The 25,097-nt window shown below is 43.1% G+C and overlaps 1 long non-coding RNA gene across 1 annotated transcript; it reads left to right on the plus strand.

Annotated features, from left to right (window-relative positions):
- Positions 1-14,574: 14,574 nt before the first annotated feature.
- Positions 14,575-23,565, plus strand: LOC138950528 (uncharacterized). Its single transcript, XR_011450704.1, has 2 exons — positions 14,575-15,157; positions 21,928-23,565. It is a non-coding gene; the product is annotated as an uncharacterized lncRNA (long non-coding RNA).
- Positions 23,566-25,097: the final 1,532 nt, after the last annotated feature.

Here is a 25,097-nt window from a genome sequence, read left to right on the forward strand (position 1 = left end):
GTTTGTGTGAGAGAGTGAGTGAGTGCGTATGTGTGAATGTGTGTGTCTGCGTGTGTGACTTGGGGTGTGTGTGTGTTTGTGTGTGTGTGTGTTTGTGTGTGTGTGTGTTTGTGTGTGTGTGTGTGTGTGTGTGTTTGTGTGTGTGTGTGTGTTTGTGTGTGTGTGTGTGTGTTTGCAAGGATGTGTGTATATCCGTCTGTCTATGTGCGTATGAGTGTGTGTTTTCTGTGTATGAGATTTGTGTGAGTCAAGGTGTGTGTGTATGTCTCTGTGTGTGTATGACTGTGTTTGTGTGTATGTGTGTTTGTTTGTAAAGGCGTGGGTGTCCGTCTGCCCATATATATGTGTGTATGAGTGTGTGTTTTGTGTGTATGAAGTTTGTGTGAGTGAGAGAGCGAGAGAGTGTGTGTATATGTGTGTACGTGTGCGTAAGTTTGTGTGTATGTGTGTGTGTGTGCATGTGTGTCTGTGTGTTTGATTGTAAAGATGTGTGTGTCTGTGTGTTTTGTGTGTATGAAGTTTGTGTGAGAGAGTGAGTGAGTGCGTATGTGTGAATGTGTGTGTCTGCGTGTGTGACTTGGGGTGTGTGTGTGTTTGTGTGTGAGAGAGAGAGAGAGAGAGAGAGAGAGAGAGAGAGAGAGAGAGAGAGAGAGAGAGAGAGAGAGAGAGGGGGAGAGAGAGAGAGAGAGAGAGAGAGAGAGAGAGAGAGAGAGAGAGAGAGCATTTGTCCTTTGCTGGGGGTATGCAGTGCCTTGGCATTGCACTTCTACTGAATTAATGAAATATTAAGCTTCCACTCTGAAATGCAATCCCATCATCTGGGCTTCATCGAAGATTGCTTGACATGAAAATTTCTTGACCAAAATGTCAATTCAGTCTTATAAAGGGTGTTTCACTGTACGGAGGTAAGCTGAAACTTTGGATGCAAGTTAACAACCTTTCAGCTGTCAAATTTTTATTAGCATCTAACCTGAGGCAGCAAAAACCCACTGAATGTATTTGTCACGCTTTGGTGAACAATCAAACAGCGTGACTTGGGACTGACAGATTTATGTCACAGAGAGAGAGAGAGAGAGGGAGAGAGAGAGAGAGAGAGAGAGAGAGAGAGAGAGAGAGAGAGAGAGAGAGAGGGAGGGAGGGAGGGAGGGAGGGAGGGAGGGAGGGAGGAAGGGAGAGAGAGAGAGAAGAGAGAGAGAGTGTGTTTGTGTGTGTCATGTGTAGTTATTGTGGTTCGTAATGTAAGGTGAGAATAGAATCGAGTTTGAAATGGCATTAGTTATTAAGATTTATTCTAGCTGTTGCAGCATTGCAGTTTGCACTCCATGTATTCAGACACGCACACACAGACAGACAGACACTCGGACACACACACACAGACAGACACTTGGACACACACACACATACACGCACACACACACACACACACACACACACACACACACACACTCAAACACACACACACACACACACACACACACACACTCAAACACACACAACGATAAAACATGCAAACACAAATGAACAGATGGTAGAGAGTTGGTTTGGGGGGTGGGGGATGGTTGGAACTGAGAAAAGTCAAGAGCATTAATTGCTATTCTTGTTAACCGGCTAATTCACCACATGACTACTGGTAGTCATAACATATCTGATGCTACTGACAGTGACACCAGCTGTGACTTTCTGTTTCCACCATGTTGTCTTCTCTGTTATTTAACTAAATAATTTGAATGTGCACTCATGTAATTTGAATGTCACGCATGTAATTTAAATGTCACTCATGAAATTTGAATGTCACTCATGTATACATACAAGATAAATAGATAGATACAGAAATAATAAATACTTACATTATGTTGACCAAACTGATAGCACAAAGCCGGACAACCAAAGCAAAACATCACACCAGACGCACAAACAAACACACCAGACGCACAAACAAACACACAAACAACACACCAATCACATAAAGAAACACACAAGCAACACACCCAGCACACAAACCAACACACAAACAACACAAGCACACAACACACCATGTACACAAACAAACACACAAACAACATGCCAAGCACAACCACAAACAACACACCAAGCACACAAACAAACACACAAACAACACACCAAGCACACAAACAAACACAAACAACACACCAAGCACACAAACAAACAACACACCAAGTCCATAAGCAAACACAAAAGCTAACCCAGCAATCACACAAACAAACACACACACAAATTAACAACCAACCAAGCACACAAACAAACAACACACCCTGTTAGTTTGGGTTAGTTTGTGTGTTTGCTTATGGGCATAAGCAAACACACAAACTAACCCAGCAAGCACACAAACAAACATACACAAAAATACGTAAACACACAAACAACACACCACATACACACAAACAACACACCACACAAACAACACAACACACACACAAACAACACAACACACACAAACAGCACACCACACACACAAACAACACACCGCACACACAAACAACACACCACACACACAAACAACACACCAAACACACAAACAACACACCACACACACAAACAACACACCGCACACACAAACAACACATCACACACACAAACAACACACCACACACACAAACAAACACACAAACAACACACCACACACACAAACAACACCACACACACAAACAACATGCCACACACACAAACAACACACCACACACACAAAGAACACATCACACACACAAAAAAAACACCACACCGCACACACAAACAACACACACAAACAACACTCCACACACACAAACAACATACCACACACACACAAACAACACACCACACAAACAAACACACAAACAACACACCACACACACACAAACAAACAACACACCACACACACGAACAACACACCACACACACAAACAACACACACAAACAACACTCCACACACACAAACAACATACCACACACACACAAACAACACACCACACACACAAACAAACACACAAACAACACACCACACACACAAACAACACACCACACAGAAACAACACACCACACACACAAACAACGCACCACACACACAAACCACACAAACAACACACCACACAAACAAACAACACACCACACAAACAAACAACACACCACACACAAAACAACACATCACACACAAAACAACACCTCACACACAAAACAACACTTCACACACAAAACAACACTTCACACACAAAACAACACTTCACACACAAAACAACACTTCACACACAAAACAACACTTCACACACACAAACAAACACACAAACAACACACCACACACACAAACAACACACCACACAGAAACAACACACCACACACACAAACAACGCACCACACACACAAACCACACCACACAAACAACACACCACACAAACACCACACAAACAAACAACACACCACACACACAAACAACACACCACACACACAAACAAACACACAAACAACACACCACACACACAAACAACACACCACACACACAAACAAACACACAAACAACACACCACATACACAAACAACACACCACACACACAAACAAACACACAAACAACACACCACACACACAAACAACACACCACACACACAAACAAACACACAAACAACACACCACACACACAAACAAACACACAAACAACACACCACACACACAAACACACACACAAACAAACACAAAAACGGCAGCATTGCTCAGACATAGGTACATGATGAAGCTCGCACTGTTGACAAGCTTTATTAAGAATCTCCAAGACCGGTGTGCTGATGTCCACAAAATACCTTGAAAATGGGCCCAGGTACATGATCATGACCTGCTGACGGCTGTAGATATAAGAATGGAGTTGTGGGGGGGGGGGGGGGGGGGGCAAGGTTGCAGGAGGTAAGTGGTAGAAAGAAAGAGTGACCCATCTGAGGAACTTGAAGAAGAAGAAAGAGAGACATGAGATATGCTGCCAATCAGACCTTATAAAAATTATTATAGAAGGTCCCTAATTATCTGTATAAAAGTGATAGTTAGAGGAAGGGGGTGGGGAGGGAGAAAAGGGGCTGGGGGGGGGGGGGGGCACAATATAAATGTTGTTTAACTTTTTAAAAGTGAAGAAAGTGGAAATGAAGTATGGGTGGGTGTGGGTGGATTGATGTGGATGGGGGGGGGGGATTGACAGGAACACAGAACAGGGTTTAGAGAAAGATATTTGTTTATGAAAAAAAATTCTATGGAGATATCTTAGGTTATGCAGTGGGATCAGAACCTTTCACTTGGTTCTAATAAGGCCTACTTTTTTCGTTTTTTGGGGGGTCACTTTTTTTCTCCCGAACAGTTGTAAAGTTTAGGGGGATAATGATGAATGAGGGTGATATACACTTTTTATTGTTGTAATATTGGCCCAGATGAAATCCTAGATAACAGCCTTGAGGCATGGGAACTTGAACTGCTGTGACACTGTTTATGGCGTAGGCTAGATACACACACGTGGCTTGTTCCTGCCTAAGCTTGCGTCAACTTTGTGTTTTCAGAAAGCGTTTTTGCTCGCAATCTGTTAGGTATTTTACCGGTCGCTTTTCAGTTTGATTACAGCCGTTGAAAGGATAAACCAACTCTTAACAAGTTTGTGTTTTCAGAAAGCCTTTTTGCTGGCAATCTGTTAGGTATTTCACCGGTTGCTCTTCAGTTTGATTACAGCCTATGAAGCCTATATCAACTCTTTGCAAGTAACAGTGGACTGAAAAAAGGTTTTCAAGTTGGATGTGTGTTTTTTTTGTGCTGTGGTAATTTGGACTTTTTTGAAGTACCAATGCAGTGGTTTAGACTTTTCTGAAGTAGGCAATGCATTAGTTTGGACTTTGTGTATTTGTGGTGCATAGTTGGGTTTTCCGTGGAAGCTTCTTCTTCTTCTTCTTCTGCGTTCGTGGGCTGAAACTCCCTCGTACACTCGTGTTTTTGCACGAGTGGAATTTTACGTGTATGACCGTTTTTATCCCGCCATTAAGGCAGCCATACGCCGCTTTCGGAGGAAGCATGCTGGGTAGTTTCGTGTTTCTATAACCCACCGAACTGTGACATGGATTACAGGATCTTTACCGTGCGCACTTGGTCTTGTGCTTGCGTGTACACACGAAGGGGGATAAGCCACTAGCAGGTCTGCACATAAGTTGACCTGTGAGATCGGAAAAATCTCCACACTTAACCCACCAGGCGGCCGCGGCCGGGATTCGAACCCTCGACCTTCCGATTACCACCCCGCCACAGCGCCCGTCAGGTTTTCCGTGGAAGCAATAAGTTGTGTTCAGCTGTGACAGGTTGGGGTGATTGTGATCTCTGTTGTGTGCTAATTCAAGCATGTCTAATGTCCTGCTGAAAGTGTAACATATGTTCAGATTGAAGTGGGGCTCTTCAATACAGTTGGAGGGATTCTTATTCTGCGTTCGTAAGCTTTATTTCTCTCACCTTATTGTGAACGTTTTGCGAACCAAAATGGGTTTTTAGGCCCAAAAAAAATAGGTCTGTTTACGGTAACATAGGCCAAAAAAATAGGGTCGGTAGGTCGGGATTTTTTTTTTTTTCTCCCAAAAAACCATATTTTTACGTTATTATTTTTTTTTCTTTCCCCAAATGCCAAAAAAAAGTCTAGGGTCGCGCGAAAAAAATAGGGTCGGTCGGGTTACCGTAAACAGACCTATTTTTTTTTTGGCCTTAAAACGGTCTTTGAGGGTTACATAATGCATGTTGTGTTTGCAAGTTTACCTGTAGACTTTAGCCTGAAACTTGGGATCTTTAACATGTGATCCACAAAACACACAGAGCAGATCGACACTCGCAGTACTGCTCTTTGACTCGTAATGCAATACTACACTTTCAAAACAATCCGTGGTGCATCCGTTTTAAAACATTTTATAAACAAATTTCATTGAAAAATTTCAAAACATTTTTTTGTTGAATCTTGTGGGAGCTGGGGGGGGGGGGGGGTGGAGTGGAGGCGTCTGCTGTATCACTTTTTAGTGTTCCTACGGTACAATTCCGTCTGCTTAACATTTTTCTTTGAACGTTGACTCTGGGAAATACAGAAAAATCCCCTGCTGGATTGATATTTCTGGGAGAATGTTCTTTTTACTGACACATTTGAGAGCTTTTTTAAAATTTATTTTTAAAAAAATTATGTTTTGAAACTTTGCGTGTTAAGTTGCATCAGTTGGCCGGTGGTGGGAGCTGGTGACACATTTTCATGATTTGATTGGCGGTTTTATGATCGAGGTGTTCTTTCTTTTCTCTTGTGACTTTATTATAGCCACTTCAGCGTAAACGTGTGGTGTGTCACTGCTGTATGGAGGGGGGGGGGGGGGGGTTGGAGGCCCGGTCTGCTGTATCATTATCAGTTAGTGTTCCGACAGTGCATCAAATCAGAGTCTAGTCATAACGGATGCATTGTTTTGAAAGTGTAAAATTGCATTACGGAGTCAATTAGCAGACTACTGCATGTGTCGATCAGCTCTGTACGTGTGTTTTGTGGATCAGTTGAAAAGCTGTGACACTACAAGTGATGTGTTCAGATAAATAACACCACCTGTTCCCTTCCATTTCCATCGCGTTACGGGGGGGCTTTCATTCTTGCAGCAGTCCTGTATTTTCAGTCTCTGTGTGACCCCTTATTACCATACTGTGCAAGGTTTTTCAAGTGGGTGATGTGTGTCTTGTAACTTTTGACTGCTGTAATTTGGATTATTTTGAAGTACGCAATGCAGTGGTTTGGACTTTTTTGAAGTGTGCAGTGTAGAAGTTTGGACTTTGTTGAAGTACGCAATGCAGTGGTTTGGACTTTTTTGAAGTATGCAGTGTAGAAGTTTGGACTTTGTTGAAGTACGCAATGCAGTGGTTTGGACTTTTTTGAAGTATACAGTGTAGAAGTTTGGACTTTGTTGAAGTACGCAATGCAGTGGTTTGGACTTTTTTGAAGTATACAGTGTAGAAGTTTGGACTTTGTTGAAGTACGCAATGCAGTAGTCTGTATAGCTAAGGTGTCAGATTCTGTGTAACCAGTTCAAAAAGACATAGATCAGGTTTGATTTTGTTTGGATTACAAATCTTCAGTAACTAGCTTTAGCTCAGTCTTGTGTGACAGTGAGTTTGAACCATGCCATATGGTGGTGATATTGCAGTGGACATGAGAAAACATGGGCAACAGCTTTGCTGGCCTAACAGAAAGGAGAAAACGTATACACAGTGCAATATTTTGCTAACTTTGGATAAACAGACATCCGTGTTTATGGAAGGGGACCAAATTATGCCGTGATCATAGTGCATGTATAATTAACATCATCCAGATTTGTTGTTCAGAGTGTACGTTGCATCAGATCGACTCTAGAGTTGTGGGTAATGATCGAGCAATAGGAGGTGCTTAAAACTTTTCAGACAGCAGTACGTAGGACTTGAAAAGTTGTGTTCGGCAGTTATTTGTTTGAGTTTTGTAATATTAAGCCTTGTTTAGTTTGATCCTTTTCGTGAAAGTTTTGATGGGAAATTCGAGGTGTAGTTTTATAATCCAAATTTGCACAAGCTTGGACTTTTGTGTGTGTCTCTGCAGAGCGTGATTGTAATTGGAGATACATCCATATTGTGTGGTTTTCAGATACTTCGGACGAAACAGGTACGGCAGAAAAAGCAAGCTTGACCTTGAATTGTCAATATTGGTGTTCCAAGGACAGAGATTTTGTTAGACACATAAAATCTGTTGCTAGGATACAGTTCTGAAAATCTTTTAACTTTTGCGCTTTGAATTGGGAAAAACACTCAAGAAGGCCGAGAGAAGAACAAAGATTGGGCAAGAGTCAAAGAAAGTAATTTTTCTTTTGCGCCTGGAATTAGGACAAAAAACTCAAGAAGAAGGAGAGAAAAAAAGAGATTGAGAGGAAGCCGGAGTAAAAGCCGGAGTAAAAGCCGGAGTAAAAGAAGTATTTTTTAATTGCACAGCTAGAGAAAAAAGATCATGAGTGATTCGGCGGCGAACGACACAGTGGCCGGAGACATTCCGGGCACCAAGCCCGCTCCCAACATCTTCCTCTTTATTCTCTTTGTCTTGTTGTCTGGCGGCACTGTGGGTAAGTCATCGTGCTGATATTAAAATATATCAACATTTTGTCAGATAGATTTTTTCGAATTAATGTTTGTCATATTGCACTTAAAAGACCTGGGTCGATATATCTGTGAACGCTTTGTTTTGTTATCTGTGAACGTTTTGTTTTGTTTTGTCAATAATTAAACGATCAAAATTCAGAATCAAAAAATGAAGAAAGGTATGTTGTTGGAACGTTTAATTATTGACAAAACAAAACTTTACGTTCACAGATATATCAACATGTGAATTCATGTAACGTTTTGTTTTGTCAATAATTAAACGTTCCAACAACATGCCTTTCTTGGGGTTTTTTTAATTGTGAATGTTGGAATGTTGGCAGTCGGTATTTACCAAAACTGGTTTCTGTTCTGTTTTCTTTTGGTTTTGACCCCCGGCCGGGTCATACCAAAGACTTTAAAATTGGCAATCTAGTGGCTGCTCCGCCTGGCGTCTGGCATTATGGGGTTAGTGCTAGGACTGGTTGGTCCGGTGTCAGAATAATGTGACTGGGTGAGACATGAAGCCTGTGCTGCGGCTTCTGTCTTGTGTGTGGCGCACGTTATATGTCAAAGCAGCACCGCCCTGATATGGCCCTTCGTGGTCGGCTGGGCGTAGAAAAAAATGGGATGGGATTTTTTGTTTTGACGTGGGATGTTTTCAGGAAATATGGCACAGTAACAATCGTTTGTCAGGATTACATTCTCCGGTTGATTTTTGCATAGACGATTCCTAGGCTTAACACATCTTGATATGATATGATATGATATGATATGATATATGTTGACAGACTGGTACTTAGGTCGTTGAGCCTTTGTCTGATCTTTTGATCAGTTGCTATCCTAGCCTAACTTTGGGCTAGGTAACCTACACGATCTTCTTCAGTCTGTCTTTATTTATCATCTTCATGTTTTAATGTTACATGTATTATTATTCTTCTGTGTCCCTGGAATTTTAGTCTCAGGGTTACCGTTGTATGTATGATGCGTCTGTCTTTGGAGGAGGCAGGGAGAGAGAGGGTGTGTGGTGGGGTGGTGGTGTGGTTGGATGGTGGGTGGTGGGGTGGTTGGTTGGGATGCTACTGGTAACAGTGTGTTTTCAGGTCACTGGTCTTGTGCTGAGAACTCGATCCGGATCTCTGATCTCTCGATCTCTTTCTGACTTTCACTCAAACACACAGATCTCACCAACTGCACACAAACACTGACAAACACACAGACAGAAAGACACACACACACACACACACACACTGACACACACTGACACAGACATGTATATATATTTTCAACACAAATTGTTTTCGATATAGAGTGAATGTTTTATTTTGTTTAAAACGTTCAATAAACTAACTTTTCTTGTTTTTTATGCACTCTGCAGTCATCAGACCACGCTGGCAGATAGTGACAAAAGAAATGGTGCTCATCCTTTGAAAAAGACTGCATAGAATGTTCAGACCATGCATGGATGCATTTGGCTTTGACGGATCGAGGCACAATTCCAGCTTTTTTGATAGTTGTTCCAGCTTGAACCAAAAAATGGGCCTTTAATGCAAGAGTTGAGAAAAGTGCAGGCAGAGCTTTTGGACCACATAATGCACCTTTGACCTTACTACGGCTGAACCCCCCTTTTAATAATAATAATAATGGACATTTATATAGCGCTTCTCCACAGCTCGAAGCGCTTTACAAGTTCAATTTACAAGTTCAATCAAAAACACAACACGATAAATACAACTAATTCAATTTGTCTCAGATGAAAAGGAAAATACTCACCAAAGAGCACATATATACATGCTTGCATAAAATACAAAGAATCACATTTTTTCGCAGCGCAGCAGAAAAAGAGGGAGTCTTAAAATGGGGGTTAGTTTACAGAGGTTATTTGCAGAGGTTAGTTTACAGAGGTTAGTTTACAGAGGTTAGTTTACAGAGATTAGTTTACAGAGGTTAGTTTACAGAGGTTAGTTTACAGATGTTAGTTTACAGAGGTTAGTTTACAGAGGTTAGTTTACAGAGATTAGTTTACAGAGGTTAGTTTACAGAGGTTAGTTTACAGAGGTTAGTTTACAGAGGTTATTTGCAGAGGTTAGTTTACAGAGGTTAGTTTACAGAGGTTATGTACCGACAATCTGAACAAGCAAGGTCTTAAAATGGGGGAGTTAACTCTTCTTCTCCTTCTTCTGCGTTCGATATCATGGCCGTTAAATCTTCAGCAGGCATGGGAATTGTCCGCCGAAAGGCAAATTTCCGCCGAAATGGTTTTTTGTTCTGCCAAAAAAGCAAAAGTGTCCGCCGAAAAAATAAATGGGAGAGGCAAAAATGGTTCTGAAAACTGAATTTAATGGCAAATTTGGAGCTCAGATGACAGCAAATTGCACAATTTGGGTTCTTTGGAGAACCAAATTTCCGGGGGTGCATACCCCCGGACCCCCCTAGTAAGGCTAAGCGCTTCGCGCCGTCGACTTTGATATTACTTACAAATTTTCAGCCGTTTTTACTTTTTTCAATTCCCATGCTTGCTTCAGGTCGGTGGCTGCCATGAAGTCCGCAGTCTTCTGTAGATCGGCAGCGGGTCCCCAGAAGTTAGTGCCCAGGCTGGTGTCTGGGGAGGTCTTAAAAGGGGGGTTCCACTGTACTGTACATGTACTTAAAGGGCGGGGATGTAGCTCAGTCAGGGCGGGGATGTAGCTCAGTCAGGGCGGGGATGTAGCTCAGTCAGGGCGGGGATGTAGCTCAGTCAGGGCGGGGATGTAGCTCAGTCAGGGCGGGGATGTAGCTCAGTCAGGGCGGGGATGTAGCTCAGTCAGGGCGGGGATGTAGCTCAGTCAGGGCGGGGATGTAGCTCAGTCAGGGCGGGGATGTAGCTCAGTCAGGGCGGGGATGTAGCTCAGTCAGGGCGGGGATGTAGCTCAGTCAGGGCGGGGATGTAGCTCAGTCAGGGCGGGGATGTAGCTCAGTCAGGGCGGGGATGTAGCTCAGTCGGTAGCGCGCTGGATTTGTATCCAGTTGGCCGCTGTCAGCGTGAGTTCGTCCCCACGTTCGGCGAGAGATTTATTTCTCAGAGTCAACTTTGTGTGCAGACTCTCCTCGGTGTCCGAACACCCCCCGTGTGTACACGCAAGCACAAGACCAAGTGCGCACGAAAAAGATCCTGTAATCCATGTCAGAGTTCGGTGGGTTATAGAAACACGAAAATACCCAGCATGCTTCCTCCAAAAATGGCGTGTAAAAAACGGACATACACGTAAAATTCCACTCGTGCAAAAAACACGAGTGTACGTGGGAGTTTCAGCCCACGAACGCAGAAGAAGAAGAAGAAGACATGTACTTATGTCTCGCTGTCCCTGTTTCAGCGTTCTTCACCTACAAGCTGGTGGCCAGCCTACGCGCCAAGCAGAAGGCCAAGGAGGACAAGAAGAAACAGAAGATGCAGAAGAAGGAGAAGGAGACGCAGAAGAAGCAGAAGAAGAAATGATGAGACGCTCGGCCTAGCTAGCTTCCGACCAATTCTTGTCGTCATCATCTCCACGTGATCGCCGCCAGTGCTTCATTGTCATCGCTGACATCATGGCATCAATGACATCATTGTTGCCAAGATTTACATCATCGTCATCAAAACTTACTTCATCACAGGTGATCTTATCGCTGATGCCTACATCACTGTCAGTGTCAGCGATGTCATTGTCACCAATGCTAGCATCATCGTTAGTGACCACATCACCTCTTACTCTGACATCACCACCACCAGATGAAGACACCATCAGCATCAGGACCAAAATTCCATCAAAAGTCGCTGCACAAACTGCTACCGTGTGCTATACTAGCAGTTCATGTGTTCGTGTGTGGTTGTTTGAATTTGACGTATGATGTGCTCATAATATGTGTGTGGTTGTTTGACGCATGATGTGTGTAGGTATGTTGTAAATGGTCATCTAACTGGGTGTGAAGGCATCTGGGAAAGATTGCAAAAAGTGCTCGTATACATGATTTTAAAAACATTTTGTTCGTTGTTTTTTTTTGATGGTTGGATTGTCAGACATGAGATTTGTACACAAATTTAGAATTGTCCATAAATTTGATGGCCCCAGCAGAAGTGTTTTTTGGCGTTTTTGTTAGTCAAAATCAGCACTTAACAGTAGCTGGTGTAAAACACAGCTTTGCTGACTAATTAGTCATTTCAGTCAAGTTTGAGTTTTCAAAAACCAACCTCTGATTTTGCAAAATTGATTTTGCTGGGCGGTTCTTATTGCCATATTTCAGACACTAGCCTGGTACCTGTACAGGGGAACACACCTCAGAAGAGTTCTGAAGTTATTCGCTGCGATTTCTGGTCTTAACCGGTCGACCACGTGTTATACATGTTTTATACGTGTTATACGTGTTTGCTTCACTGTCTGGGGCGCAACTCTCCGCAGAGTTTCAAAATCATGACAGAGTTATCTGATAAACAAAGGGAAGTAATAACTCTAAATACATACATGATGTGTAATAGAGTTAGTGAGAGTAGCGCCTGTTCAGAGTTATTTCCAGAAACATCTATTGTAGACTGGACACAAATGGAGAATTTGTTGCCAATTATGTAGTCTGTCAGCGTTCAGACAAAGCACAAAAGCAGAACGGATAGCTGAAAGTTTGTGCTAAAGTTGTCTAAATTGTCGTCATGATGTACATTTCTGCAAGAAGTTGTGCCTGAAAATGATGTGTATATCAGGCTTTTTGGGAATGGTGAATGTTTTCTAGTAAATTGTGATTTCAGATTATTGAGTACATGTATAACAGCACATATATATATCTTTCCTTTACTCTCTGTTAAAAGAGGACAAAATGGTGTTTGCTATGTCAGTGTCTTGGTGTAGTTTTCTCAACATTTTCATAAGATCATATTGTTTGTTGTTAAAAGTGTGTATTTTGCTTTACATTACTGTTGATTGAAACTTACAGTTTGCATAAGATCATGTGAAGTGTGATAAGACTTTTATAACTTTTTGTTGAATGCAACCCTTTAGTGATTTTACAAGGAAAAGGGACAGTAGAGGATAACACTGCTTTAGTTCAGAAAATATTAAATGTACTCTTTTTGGTCTTTGTTTATTATTTTATCATTTGTAGAATTTTACCCAAAAAACTCATGACATAATGTGATAAATATGATGAAAAAAAGGGAAGACATTTGATTTGGTGCAGCATTCTTTTTTAAAAAAATGTGTGTTTATGAAGGTTTTTAACATAAAGATGTTATGCCTATGCTGTGGCTAAACTTCCTGTGATAGTATTACTGGTCGGGTAGCTATGGTGACAGTTTTAGAATTTATTTACGCAAAATGCTGACATTTACAAAGTAGAATTGGATGTGATCATTATTTTATAGCTGGTATAATAAGTAACATGATGCCATAATGACATTTATTTAGGGACTGTTTCAGAGTTTTTGTACACAAATTCATGTACAAAGTGCTGACGTTTACATAGAAAAAATGGATGTGATAATTTATAGCTGGTATAATAAGTAACATGCTGCCATATTGACATTTATTTAGGGACTGTTTCAGAGTTTTTCTACGCAAAGTCATGTTGAAGATGCTGAAATTTATACAGCAAAATTGGGTGATAATATATAGCTGGTATAATAAGTAACAAGATGCCATAATATTAATACGCATCTGTTCAGGCGCTACTTTTTTTTATTTAACTGTCTGGAACAGTACATCCATTGCATAATATTATCCGTTTGATACACAGACGAATACAGTGGAACCCCCCTTTTAAGACCCCCTAATTTAAGACCCCCTAATTTAAGACTCCCTCCTTTTTAAGACCTTGTGTTCTCAGACTTTCTGTTCATAACCTCAGTCAAATGTGGACTGGGTGGCCGAGTGGTAACGCACTTGTGCTCGGAAGCGAGAGGTTGCGAGTTCGACCCTGGGTCAGGGCATTAGCAATTTTCTCCCCCCTTTCCTAACCTAGGTGGTGGGTTCAAGTGCTAGTCTTTCGGATGAGACGAAAAACCGAGGTCCCTTCGCGTACACTACATTGGGGTGTGCACGTTAAAGATCCCACGATTGACAAAAGGGTCTTTCCTGGCAAAATTGTATAGGCATGGATCTTCTTCTTCTTCGTTCGTGGGCTGAAACTCCCACGTATTTACGTGTATGACCGTTTTTACCCCGCCATTTAGGCAGCCATACGCCGCTTTCGGAGGAAGCATGCTGGGTATTTTCGTGTTTCTATAACCCACCGAACTCTGACATGGATTACAGGATCTTTTCCGTGCGCACTTGGTCTTGTGCTTGCGTGTACACACGAAGGGGGATAAGCCACTAGCAGGTCTGCACATAAGTTGACCTGGGAGATCGGAAAAATCTCCACACTTAACCCACCAGGCGGCCGCGGCCGGGATTCGAACCCTCGACCTTCCGATTAAGAGGCCGACGTCTTACCACCACGCCACAGCGCCCGTCGTATAGGCATAGATAAAAATGTCCACCAAAATACCCGTGTGACTTGGAATAATATGCCGTGAAAAGTAGGATATGCGCCGAAATGGCTGCGATCTGCTGGCCGATGTGAATGCGTGATGTATTGTGTAAAAAAATTCCATCTCACACGGCATAAATAAATCCCTGCGCCTTGAATATGTGCGCGATATAAATTGCATTAAAAAAAAAAAATTTTAAAAATCCCTGCCCTTAGAACTGTACCCACGGAATACGCGCGATATAAGCCTCATATTGATTGATTGATTGAAATTACCCCCATTTTAAGACTCCCTCCTTTTTAAGACATGATTTTCTCAGATTTTTGGAGGTCTTAAAAGGGGGGTTCCACTGTATGACATATTGAAGCAGAACTCAACGCTAGTCAAACAAATCATCACTGAATTTCTGCATGGATGTAATTAAAATTCAAGTGACTGTACTGTTCTGTAGAAATTGTGAGATTTCAGAAGAAAGAAAAACTAGCAATGGTTGGAAGTCATCACATAAAGAGTATTTTGCTGTGGTTTCTAGTCCCATGCGGCCATATTTAAATTATAGCAAGTACAGGGTGACCCAAAAAAAAGAGTACTGTTACACGACACTTGAGATTGCCACAAGTTCTCAAACGTCGTATAGTTGTGTTCTTTTATTCTACGTCGCCCGTCTTCGCAGCAGCAGAAAACAACTCGTCAAATTGAGTTCGAGGATTTATTCAGCATTCAATACATACAACTGCACAACGTAGCAGAACTCAAATAGAAGCTTTTTTAACATTCAAATCGCGCTGGCATATATAGTAAATACTCAATCTCGAGAATATTCCAGACCGAACACGATACAACTACATTATACGAGCCGTGCATGGACTAAACTAGCGACATTCTCTTATGACGTACATCAAAAGGTGCCGACACCCTTAATCCGATCGAACGCCACGAACTCACACTAAAACAGCATGGTAAACAACTTGTTTTGACAGGACTAGAAAGTTCACCTGCATTCTCGTCCAAGCATAAATATCGTGTTTACAAAATATAATATCGGTACTTTCCCACAAAGTAAAAATAAGTCAACTACATGCAACACACAAAACTGAACCAAAGCTCAGCAACGGTAGCGTTTCCTAACATTACCCCCAACACCAGAAGAAATTTACCTAATTTCTTTCAATCATTGAAACGCTACCTGTACACATATTATGTATACATAACAGATTGAAATCCAGGTATGTACATTAGTCTGTTGGAGAATGAACACCGTTTTACTCAAATACTCGGCTGAGAAAATCTGCTCCAACATTGTCTGAACCCTTGATCGATTCCACTCGCATATCAAAGTTCTGCAAGTACATCACCCACCTCATGATACGATTATTTACAAACTTTGCAGAGTTCAGGTAGGTGAGGGGTTTGTGATCAGTCTGAAGCACGAATTTCACCCCTTGGAGGTAGAGTTCAAATTTCTTGATTCCCCACACGATGGCTAAACACTCTTTCTCCATGGTCGAGTAGTTCTTCTCGGCTCCTGACAGCTTCTTGCTGGCATAGCTGACCGGAAACGGTTTACCTCCATGTTCTTGCATCAGTATGGCGCCGATCCCTTCGTCCGATGCGTCTGTACGCAAGATGAACTCTTTGGCAGTATCAGGAAGGCGTAGCACCGGGTCTCGTGACATCAGGTCGCGCACGGTCTGGTATGCCTTCTCCTGAGCTGGTCCCCAGAGTATTCGGTTGGGGCATCCTTTTCGGGTCATGTCCGACAAAGGCGCCGTTATGGCAGCGAAGTTTGGAATGAACTCTCTGTAGTACCCAGCCAATCCAAGGAAGGATCGCACCTGCTTCTTGGTTTCAGGACGTGGCGCATTGAGGATCTTGGTGACGTTTTCCAACAAAAGCCCCTTTTGACCTTCCTTCAGTGAATGACCTATGAAGTCAACGTTGTCGGTCCCCAAAATGCACTTGCTGGGTCTCACGGTCAGATTGGCTTTTGTCAGGCGGGAAAACAGTTCCCTCAAAGTCTCCAGATGCTCTGCGAAGGTCTCCGTGTGGACTAGCAGATCATCCCAGTAGTACACAACATTCTTCATTCCTTTGAGCATTTTTCGCATTCCCCTCGTAAGGGTAGCACCACTGTTCACCATGCCAAAAGGCATCCGCAGGCACTCATACGTTCCGTCTGGAGTTGCAAAGGCGGTCTTTGGTATGTCCTCTTCGCGCACAGGAATCTGCCAATATCCCTTGCTGAGATCGATCTTTGAGAAGATCTTACTGCCGGTTAACTGTCGGAATAGATCAGTTGCCGTCGGCATTGGTTCAGGGTCAAACACGGTGATCTTATTCACTTTCCTGAAGTCAATGCATACCCTGTTTGTGCCGTCCTTCTTCTTGACCACAACAACGGGAGATGAGTAAGGGGATGATGACTCACGGATGACCCCCATCTTCAACATGTTGTCGATGTCCTTCTTCAAGGATTCCCGAGCCTGAAACGGGATAGGGTATGGTTTTGAGCGAACAGGAACGTCAGATGTGAGGTGGACTTCGTGTTCGACCAAGGACGTAGAGCCTGGAACATCAGAGAACCTATGGGTGAAGTCGCCCATAAAATCATGCAGCTCCTTCTGCTGATCTTCTGTCAGGTCAGGTCCTAGCTTGACGTCATCCACTCCCTCTTTCTTGTGGAGGTCTCCCAACTCCAGTAGTTCCTCACCGTCGAACTCGTCTTGTTCGGCTGGTTCTTCCGCACTTGCTGCGACCTGTACTGCTTCCGGAGGTCTCTCCACATACAGTTTCAGGAGGTTAGCGTGGTAGATCTTGGACTTCTTGCCGACATTCACCTTGTAGTCGTTGATCCCTACCACGGCCTCAACCTCGTATGGGCCTTTCCACTGCATCAGTAGTTTGTTGTGATCAGTGGGGAGCAGTATCAGCACTTTGTTACCTGGTGTAAACTTCCTGTTTACGGCTTTGCGGTCGTAGTAGTGCTTTCCGCTATCCTGAGACTTTCTCAAGTTTTCTCTCGCAATCTCGAGAGTCTCCTCCAGTTTCTCTCGCAACTCGAACACGTACTGGTAACTGTTCTTCACTTCAGGTGTGTCCACATCTTTCGTCCACAATTCCTTTAGTATCTGCATCGGGCCTCTCACGGTCCGCCCGTACATCAGCTCGAACGGGGAGAATCCAGTGGACTCTTGTGGCACCTCCCTGTATGCAAATAGCAAGGCATTGATGTAGCGATGCCACTGCCTTGGCTGCTCACTGCATAGTTTCTTCAGCGTGGACTTCAGCGTCGCATTGAATTTTTCGACCAGCCCATTGCACATCGGGTGATAGGGTGTCGTAGTCAAGTGACGAATGCTCAGCAGCCTGTTGACCTCTTCCATGCATTCAGAGACAAACTGTGTCCCCAGGTCTGTGAGGATCTCTTCAGGAACCCCAATTCTGCTGAAAATGTCCACAAGTGCCTCGGCAACAGTCTCGGTGTCAATTTTCTTCAGAGGCACGGCTTCTGGGTACCTGGTTGCATAGTCTACCAGGGTCAGTACCCAACGATGACCCGCTTCACTTGGCGGTTTGATCTCGCCGATGAGGTCAATGGCCACCCTCTTGAAAGGTCGGTCGATCAAAGGCATCTTCTGCAATGGCACCTTCGGGACCCTTCCTCGAGGTATGGTTTTCTGGCAAATATCGCACGATCGGCAGAATCGAGTCACATCTGCATGCAGTCCTGGCCAGTAAAACGCCGCCTGGATTCTGTCCGATGTCTTCTTGACACCCAGGTGACCTCCCATAATAGAGTCGTGGGCCACCTCCATCACCTGGCGCCTAAGTGGTTGAGGCACCAGAACTTGACGTAATGGCTTCCCACCGTTGACTCTCGGGTGCTGGAACACTCTGTACAGGATCTTGGCCTTTACTTCAAAGTGCACAGTGCCTTCGCCCTTAGTCATCTCCTTGACAGGACGACTCCTGTACTTTGTCAAGGTCAAATCAGCTTCCTGTAGCTGAATCAGCCGATCCCTGTCCACGACAGCAGTTGCAGAACTGTTGGTGACCCTGAGTGGCGTAGTTGTTTTGTCCTTCTTCGCCTGGGCTCTGGTCGTCACAGCACTTACAACCTGCGGCTGGTCGCGGCGATGCACAGTTGCTCTGTCATCTCGTAACAGTTCGCTGATATCTTCATTCGCGAATGGCAGTGGGTCTTCCTCCTCAGCAGCAGGCTGAGCTGAGCCCATTCTCCATTCGAAATCAGGGTCATCAGGACGTCTCGCACCCCCAATGTTCCCAATTAGTAGATCGTACAAGGGCTTCTTCAGGCAGACGGCCTCAACTTCTCCGGTGAAGTATGGAGTATCTATCTGGATCTTTGCCACTGGTGCCCTCACGCATTTGCTGTCAGCCATGAGCGTCCACTTGAAGTCACCAGTGAACTTCTCTGTTGGCACCAGATCCTCTTTGACAATGACTCCATTGCAGCCCGAATCTCTGAGAACAGTCACTTCCTGCTTCTCAACAAATCCCTTCGACACGGGCATGTTCGACACTGACACAGCTGCGCTGGCGACGACAGAGATTGACCTGCCATTGGCGAGTAGAAGCTGGCCATCAGATACACATTCTTCCACGTCCGATGGTGTAGCCACTTGCTCGGCAGCCCTTGGGAGTATGACGCTGCTCGCACATACTTGTTGGTTCGAGCCACTCGTTTGCCTCTTGTTGTCGTAATATCTCCGTCGATGTTCTTGCGCTTTGTCATTGATATGTCCGTTATTTTTCTTTTGGGGACAGTTGGCGACTCGGTGACCCTTGGCATTGCAATGGAAACACGTTATGTTCTGCCCTTCATTGGATGATGGTGCGGACTCAGTTTGTCCCTTGGCAGGTTGGTTTCCCTGGTTCCCGCTCTTCTGGAAAGGTTTCGATGACTTTGACGTCCCCAGGGTCCTTCCATGAGCAATGAGATAACGCTCAGCAGCATCAGTAATGTCCTTCATACCCCGCAGTTTTTGCTCTTCCAAGCGGGTCGCCAGGTCCTTCGGGCAGGCATTAAGGAACTGCTCCTTCACGATCAAGTCCCGCAGACTCTCGTATGACTGCTCTTCACCTGATAACTCCACCCACTTCTGCAGGTATGACGACAGGCGCTCCACAAACTGGCTCGGTGTCTCTCCAGACAATGGCTGGCATTCGCGGAAGCGTTGACGGTAGCCCCTTTCAGTGAAGTTGTAGCAACGCAACAGAGCTTCCTTCAGCACATCATAGTCTCTGGCGTCATCATTTGAGAGTCTAGTGTAGACCTCAAGTGCTGCCCCAGTCAAATGTGCGCTGAGTTGAATTGCCCAGTCGTCGCGCTGCCATCTAGCACTCTCAGCGAATCTCTCGAATCTTGCAAGGTAGCAGTCGATCTGGTCCTTCCCGTCAGCGAATGCTGGAAGTTTCGGTGCCCTGTGTAACATTTGCTGCTGGTTATCTCTTTGGCGTGGTGCCTCGTGCTCATTTTGAACACGCACCATTTCTGTCTGAAGCTCTAAACGTTTCGTCTCCATTTCTATTTGGAGCTCTAAGCGTTTCAGCTCAATTTGCCTTTCTTCACGCTGTGCTTCTCTTTCTCTTTCTTTTTCTTCACGCTGCGCTTGTCTTTCTTCACGCTGCGCTTGTCTTTCTTCACGCTGCGCCAGCAGTCGTGTCTGGGACTCGACGAACTCCGTCAACTGCTTGCCTTTTAGTCCCAGTTCAACTCCTTTTGCCCAGAACTCAGCCATTCTGGTCTTTTCCGGTGCGTTCGTCTGTATTCTTTCACAGCCCCGAACGTAGACGAATGTAGTCTTCTAAAAGAACACAGTCTCTACTGCACCTCCGATGCTTCTCTCGTCGCTGTTCACCTTCGTAGACGCAGGCTGCCACCCTCCTCGTCTAACGTGACGGCGCACTCTGCTCACGATACGTACACGACGTACCTCAGTCGTATTTCGTAGTATTAATGCACTAGCTCCGCGACGAAGTCCGTCTCGTCCAAACGGCAGCTAACCTCTGTAATCCCGATACACTCCGGCGTCGCTCACCGTACCGAGCTGCGGCGATTACCAAACTCTTCACCAGTCACACCGAATCCACGGTTCCGTAGTCTCAATACTGATCCCTCAGGATACACCCGATTGATGGCTACCTCCTGTGACTGTCTTGACGCTGGTCCTTGTTACTGGAAAACCCTTGGCGTTAAACGTAGATCCTTGGCTTGGCCCCCAATTGTTACACGACACTTGAGATTGCCACAAGTTCTCAAACGTCGTATAGTTGTGTTCTTTTATTCTACGTCGCCCGTCTTCGCAGCAGCAGAAAACAACTCGTCAAATTGAGTTCGAGGATTTATTCAGCATTCAATACATACAACTGCACAACGTAGCAGAACTCAAATAGAAGCTTTTTTAACATTCAAATCGCGCTGGCATATATAGTAAATACTCAATCTCGAGAATATTCCAGACCGAACACGATACAACTACATTATACGAGCCGTGCATGGACTAAACTAGCGACATTCTCTTATGACGTACATCAAAAGGTGCCGACACCCTTAATCCGATCGAACGCCACGAACTCACACTAAAACAGCATGGTAAACAACTTGTTTTGACAGGACTAGAAAGTTCACCTGCATTCTCGTCCAAGCATAAATATCGTGTTTACAAAATATAATATCGGTACTTTCCCACAAAGTAAAAATAAGTCAACTACATGCAACACACAAAACTGAACCAAAGCTCAGCAACGGTAGCGTTTCCTAACAAGTACCCAAACAAAACGTCATAAATTGACCAAAAATAAAACAATCTTCATAAAATTTATTTACACACACATGTAGCCTCTGCATGATTTGCACAGAAAATGTTAGCGTTCTAGCTTGTCTTTCAGGAAAGTTATGCTCATTCTACAGAACATGCTCCAAATGGCCTCCGCGCCGCTGCAGGCAAACTTGAACTCGCCGCGCAAAGTTATCAATCACCCGCACACACTCCTGTTGCGAGATTCCGCAAATGGTTGTTGTGATGGCTCTCTTGAGTTCTGTGATTGTCTGTGGGTTGTTCCTGTAGACGTTGTCTTTCAGGAACCCCCAAAGATAGAAATATGGGGGATTTAAATCCGGGGGAGGCCATTTGGAGCATGTTCTGTAGAATGAGCATAACTTTCCTGAAAGACAAGCTAGAACGCTAAAATTTTCTGTGCAAATCATGCAGAGGCTACTTGTGTGTGTAAATAAATTTTATGAAGATTGCTTTATTTTTGTTCAATTTAAGACGTTTTGTTTGGGTACTCTTTTTTTTGGGTCACCCTGTACAAGTACCTGGGGAAAAAAATGGATAGCTTGGCCTCATTTAGAAAGAGAGAGGAATATGTATATGTTATGATGAGGCGATATGATTTTGTTGTTTGGAATGCTAAATGGTAAGAAGTCTCAAGAAAAAGTAGTATGCATTTCAGATGTACTCTCTACTTTTAGATTTTGGTTGGTGATAAGATTATACAGGGTAACCAATCAAACCAACAACCCAACACTCAGAAGATATGCTGCCGTTGATGTATTAGTGTTTTTTTGTTTTGTTTTTTCTTAATGGTTTATTCAGGCATCAACATTTACAATATAGTAGGAACATGTGACAACACAGCAGTTGTGAATTATCTTCATGTGACAAATCATAAGTGAATCCTCTGTAAATGAAACAGGAGAACAAAAACAAAACACAACGCAAAAACATGATATTTGCCTGAATGTATTTGTGTTTTTGTGTACGGTGAAAGTTTTCAGCATGTCTGATTTTTCTTAATTTTATTCTCTTGTGGTTTGGAAGAAGGTTTTAAATCTAAGCGTATTTTATATCAACATACATATTTGTGTGTACCTCATTATAGCTCCTTTTAACTGAGGCATACAATTCTGTGTACTTGATGTTTGTTTGTGAATGTTTCTTTCTGTATTTTCCCCCCCAAGTTGTTTTCGTTTATTCAAAGATGTCCCTAGAGAATGCGCAAAATGCACACTTTGTCATTGCAAGAACCCATGTAGTTTGTGAAACCAAATGAACACTTGGAACTGCTTTGTTGTTAAAACCTTCGGATCTTGACCTTGTTTTTGTGCATAGATTTGAAGGTCAACCAACTGTCACAAAACCAGTAGAGTGGTACCTGCGCTGTAAGGCACCTCCAATAAGAGGACACCTAATAGTAAAGGACACCAGCTGTTGTCCCCTTGTCTATTCTCTTGATTAAAATATACCTGTCATGACAGGCCACCTGCAATATAGGGACACTGCTGACTGATTTTAAAGTCTTAGGTATGACCCGGCCGGGGTTCGAACCCACGACCTCCCGATCACGGGGCGGACGCCTTAGGCCAAAAAAAAAAATAGGTCTGTTTACGGTAACATAGGCCAAAAAAATAGGGTCGGTAGGTCGGGATTTTTTTTTCTTTTTCTTTTTCCAAAAAAACATATTTTTACGTTATTTTGCCAAAAAAACAAGATTTTTTTTTTCCCCCCCCAAATGCCAAAAAAAAAGTCTAGGGTCGCGCGAAAAAACTAGGGTCGGTCGGGTTACCGTAAACAGACCTATTTTTTTTGTGGCCTTACCACTAGGCCAACCGTGCCGGTATTGATTTGGGTGTGCATGAAGTTGCGTTGAGTAGTGATAAGCATGATATTGTTATGTGTGATTCCGTCGTTTGTCTCCAACAAATGTTTTGCCACCACCACCACCACCACCACGATTTGTCAAATATATTTTTGCACTTTTGTATGTGCCATTTTGGATGTACATGTACACATCAAGACGTGAGCGATTTTTAGCTGAGCATGAGTATGTAGTGTATCAATTCTACCTGATCATGTTGAACGTCAGAGGAAGGAACATGGGTGTTACTCTTCCGGCTTTTGTCAGATTTCCGGTTTTTGAAAAAATCTGAAGCCGGAAATTCCGGTTTTCCGGGTTTTCAAATTAAAAAAAGAAAAAAAAAGCTTCGTTTCGCTAAGTTGAAATAACGAGCAGCGGTTCCAATCCGACTTTTGACACCGGTTCGCATGCTTTCTCGGTTCGCTCCCTTGGATTTGCCGCCATCTTGCTTATTATGATTTGGTTTCGTCGGTGTCCAGAAACTTTCTTTCAAACTTGAGCATTTTGGACCCCTGCCTTTCAGGTTTTTTGATTTTTCCCATGAAGGAAGAGCAAGAAAGAATGAAAACAAGAGAACTATCACTATCTGATTCAGTTCTATCATTGGTGTCAAATTATGCCAATAATTCTAGTTGTCCAGAAAAGAATATATGAGTGCTTAGCACAATGTGTGAGACATAGAAGGTAGCATAATAATTTTTAATATGTTGACCTAGCAAGTTGTTAAATAAACTGACACCAGTACATGTACTCAAAACTTCTCCAGTGATTTCCACTGTCATACGTGATTTGTCCAGCACCTGTACAGAAAAAAATGTGAATCAGAATTCCAAGATTTTATTCAGAAAATTAGTTTGATATTTATCGTAGAACACTTGGTTCTCTATCAGCCAGAAACATTTGGTTGATTTGGTCTCCAAGACAAATATTGCCAATGTGTTTATAGTGTGCGTTTTTGTTAGATAAGTGATTTCACTGAAACTATACTTGGTCTTAAAGCTTGCTGTGATGTACATGTTTTATGCCGCACGAGCTACATACATGAGTGTAAGTGTTTACATGTACTACAAGTATGAACCGAAACTTCAACGTTTCACATTCATTTAAAAACAAAAATGTTAGATGTTATGTAAAAATTATTTTATTTTTGCTTGGCATGTTTTATTTGTAAGTCTCAGTTCACTACACTTTATTGTTAATATCTTTATAATTTGTGTTTATTGATTGATTTTTTATTGCTTATTTTTTATTGCTATGATTTGGTCTATGCATTTTTGTCATAAAGTCAAACCTGTCTGTAACAACAATCCCTTTATTCTACGCTCCCCCGATTTGTTTTAAATGGTAGTACCATTAAAATCTGTGCAATCTGGTGCATTTTGAGACTAAAATTCAACTCGTTTGGATCAGGTAAAAAAGGACATTTTCCTCACCCCCCCCCCAATTTTTTTTTTTTTTTTTTTTCAATTAAACAAAAAACACTTTCACACAACAATAATAACATTGTAATGGTGCATATTTACGTAACGCGTAATGAAACCATAATCCAATACTTGCAATAGTATGATCCAAGTGACGCCCCAATGCATTGAAGCTCAACGTGACTATTAGTTATAAGGAGTTTTCAGTCAGCACAATTTAACTTTCAAACCTCCAGTGTTCTGTCCCATCTTCACTTCTCTCCATATCATGGACTGGGTGGCCGAGTCGGAAGCGAGAGGTTGCGTGTTCGACCCTGGGTCAGGCCGCAATTTTCTCCCCCCTTTCCTAACCTAGGTGGTGGGTTCAAGTGCTAGTCTTTCGGATGAGACGAAAATCCGATGTCCCTTCGTGTACACTACATTG

This window comes from Littorina saxatilis, linkage group LG16 (assembly GCF_037325665.1).
Source record: "Littorina saxatilis isolate snail1 linkage group LG16, US_GU_Lsax_2.0, whole genome shotgun sequence".
Classification (NCBI taxonomy): Eukaryota; Metazoa; Mollusca; class Gastropoda; order Littorinimorpha; family Littorinidae; genus Littorina; species Littorina saxatilis.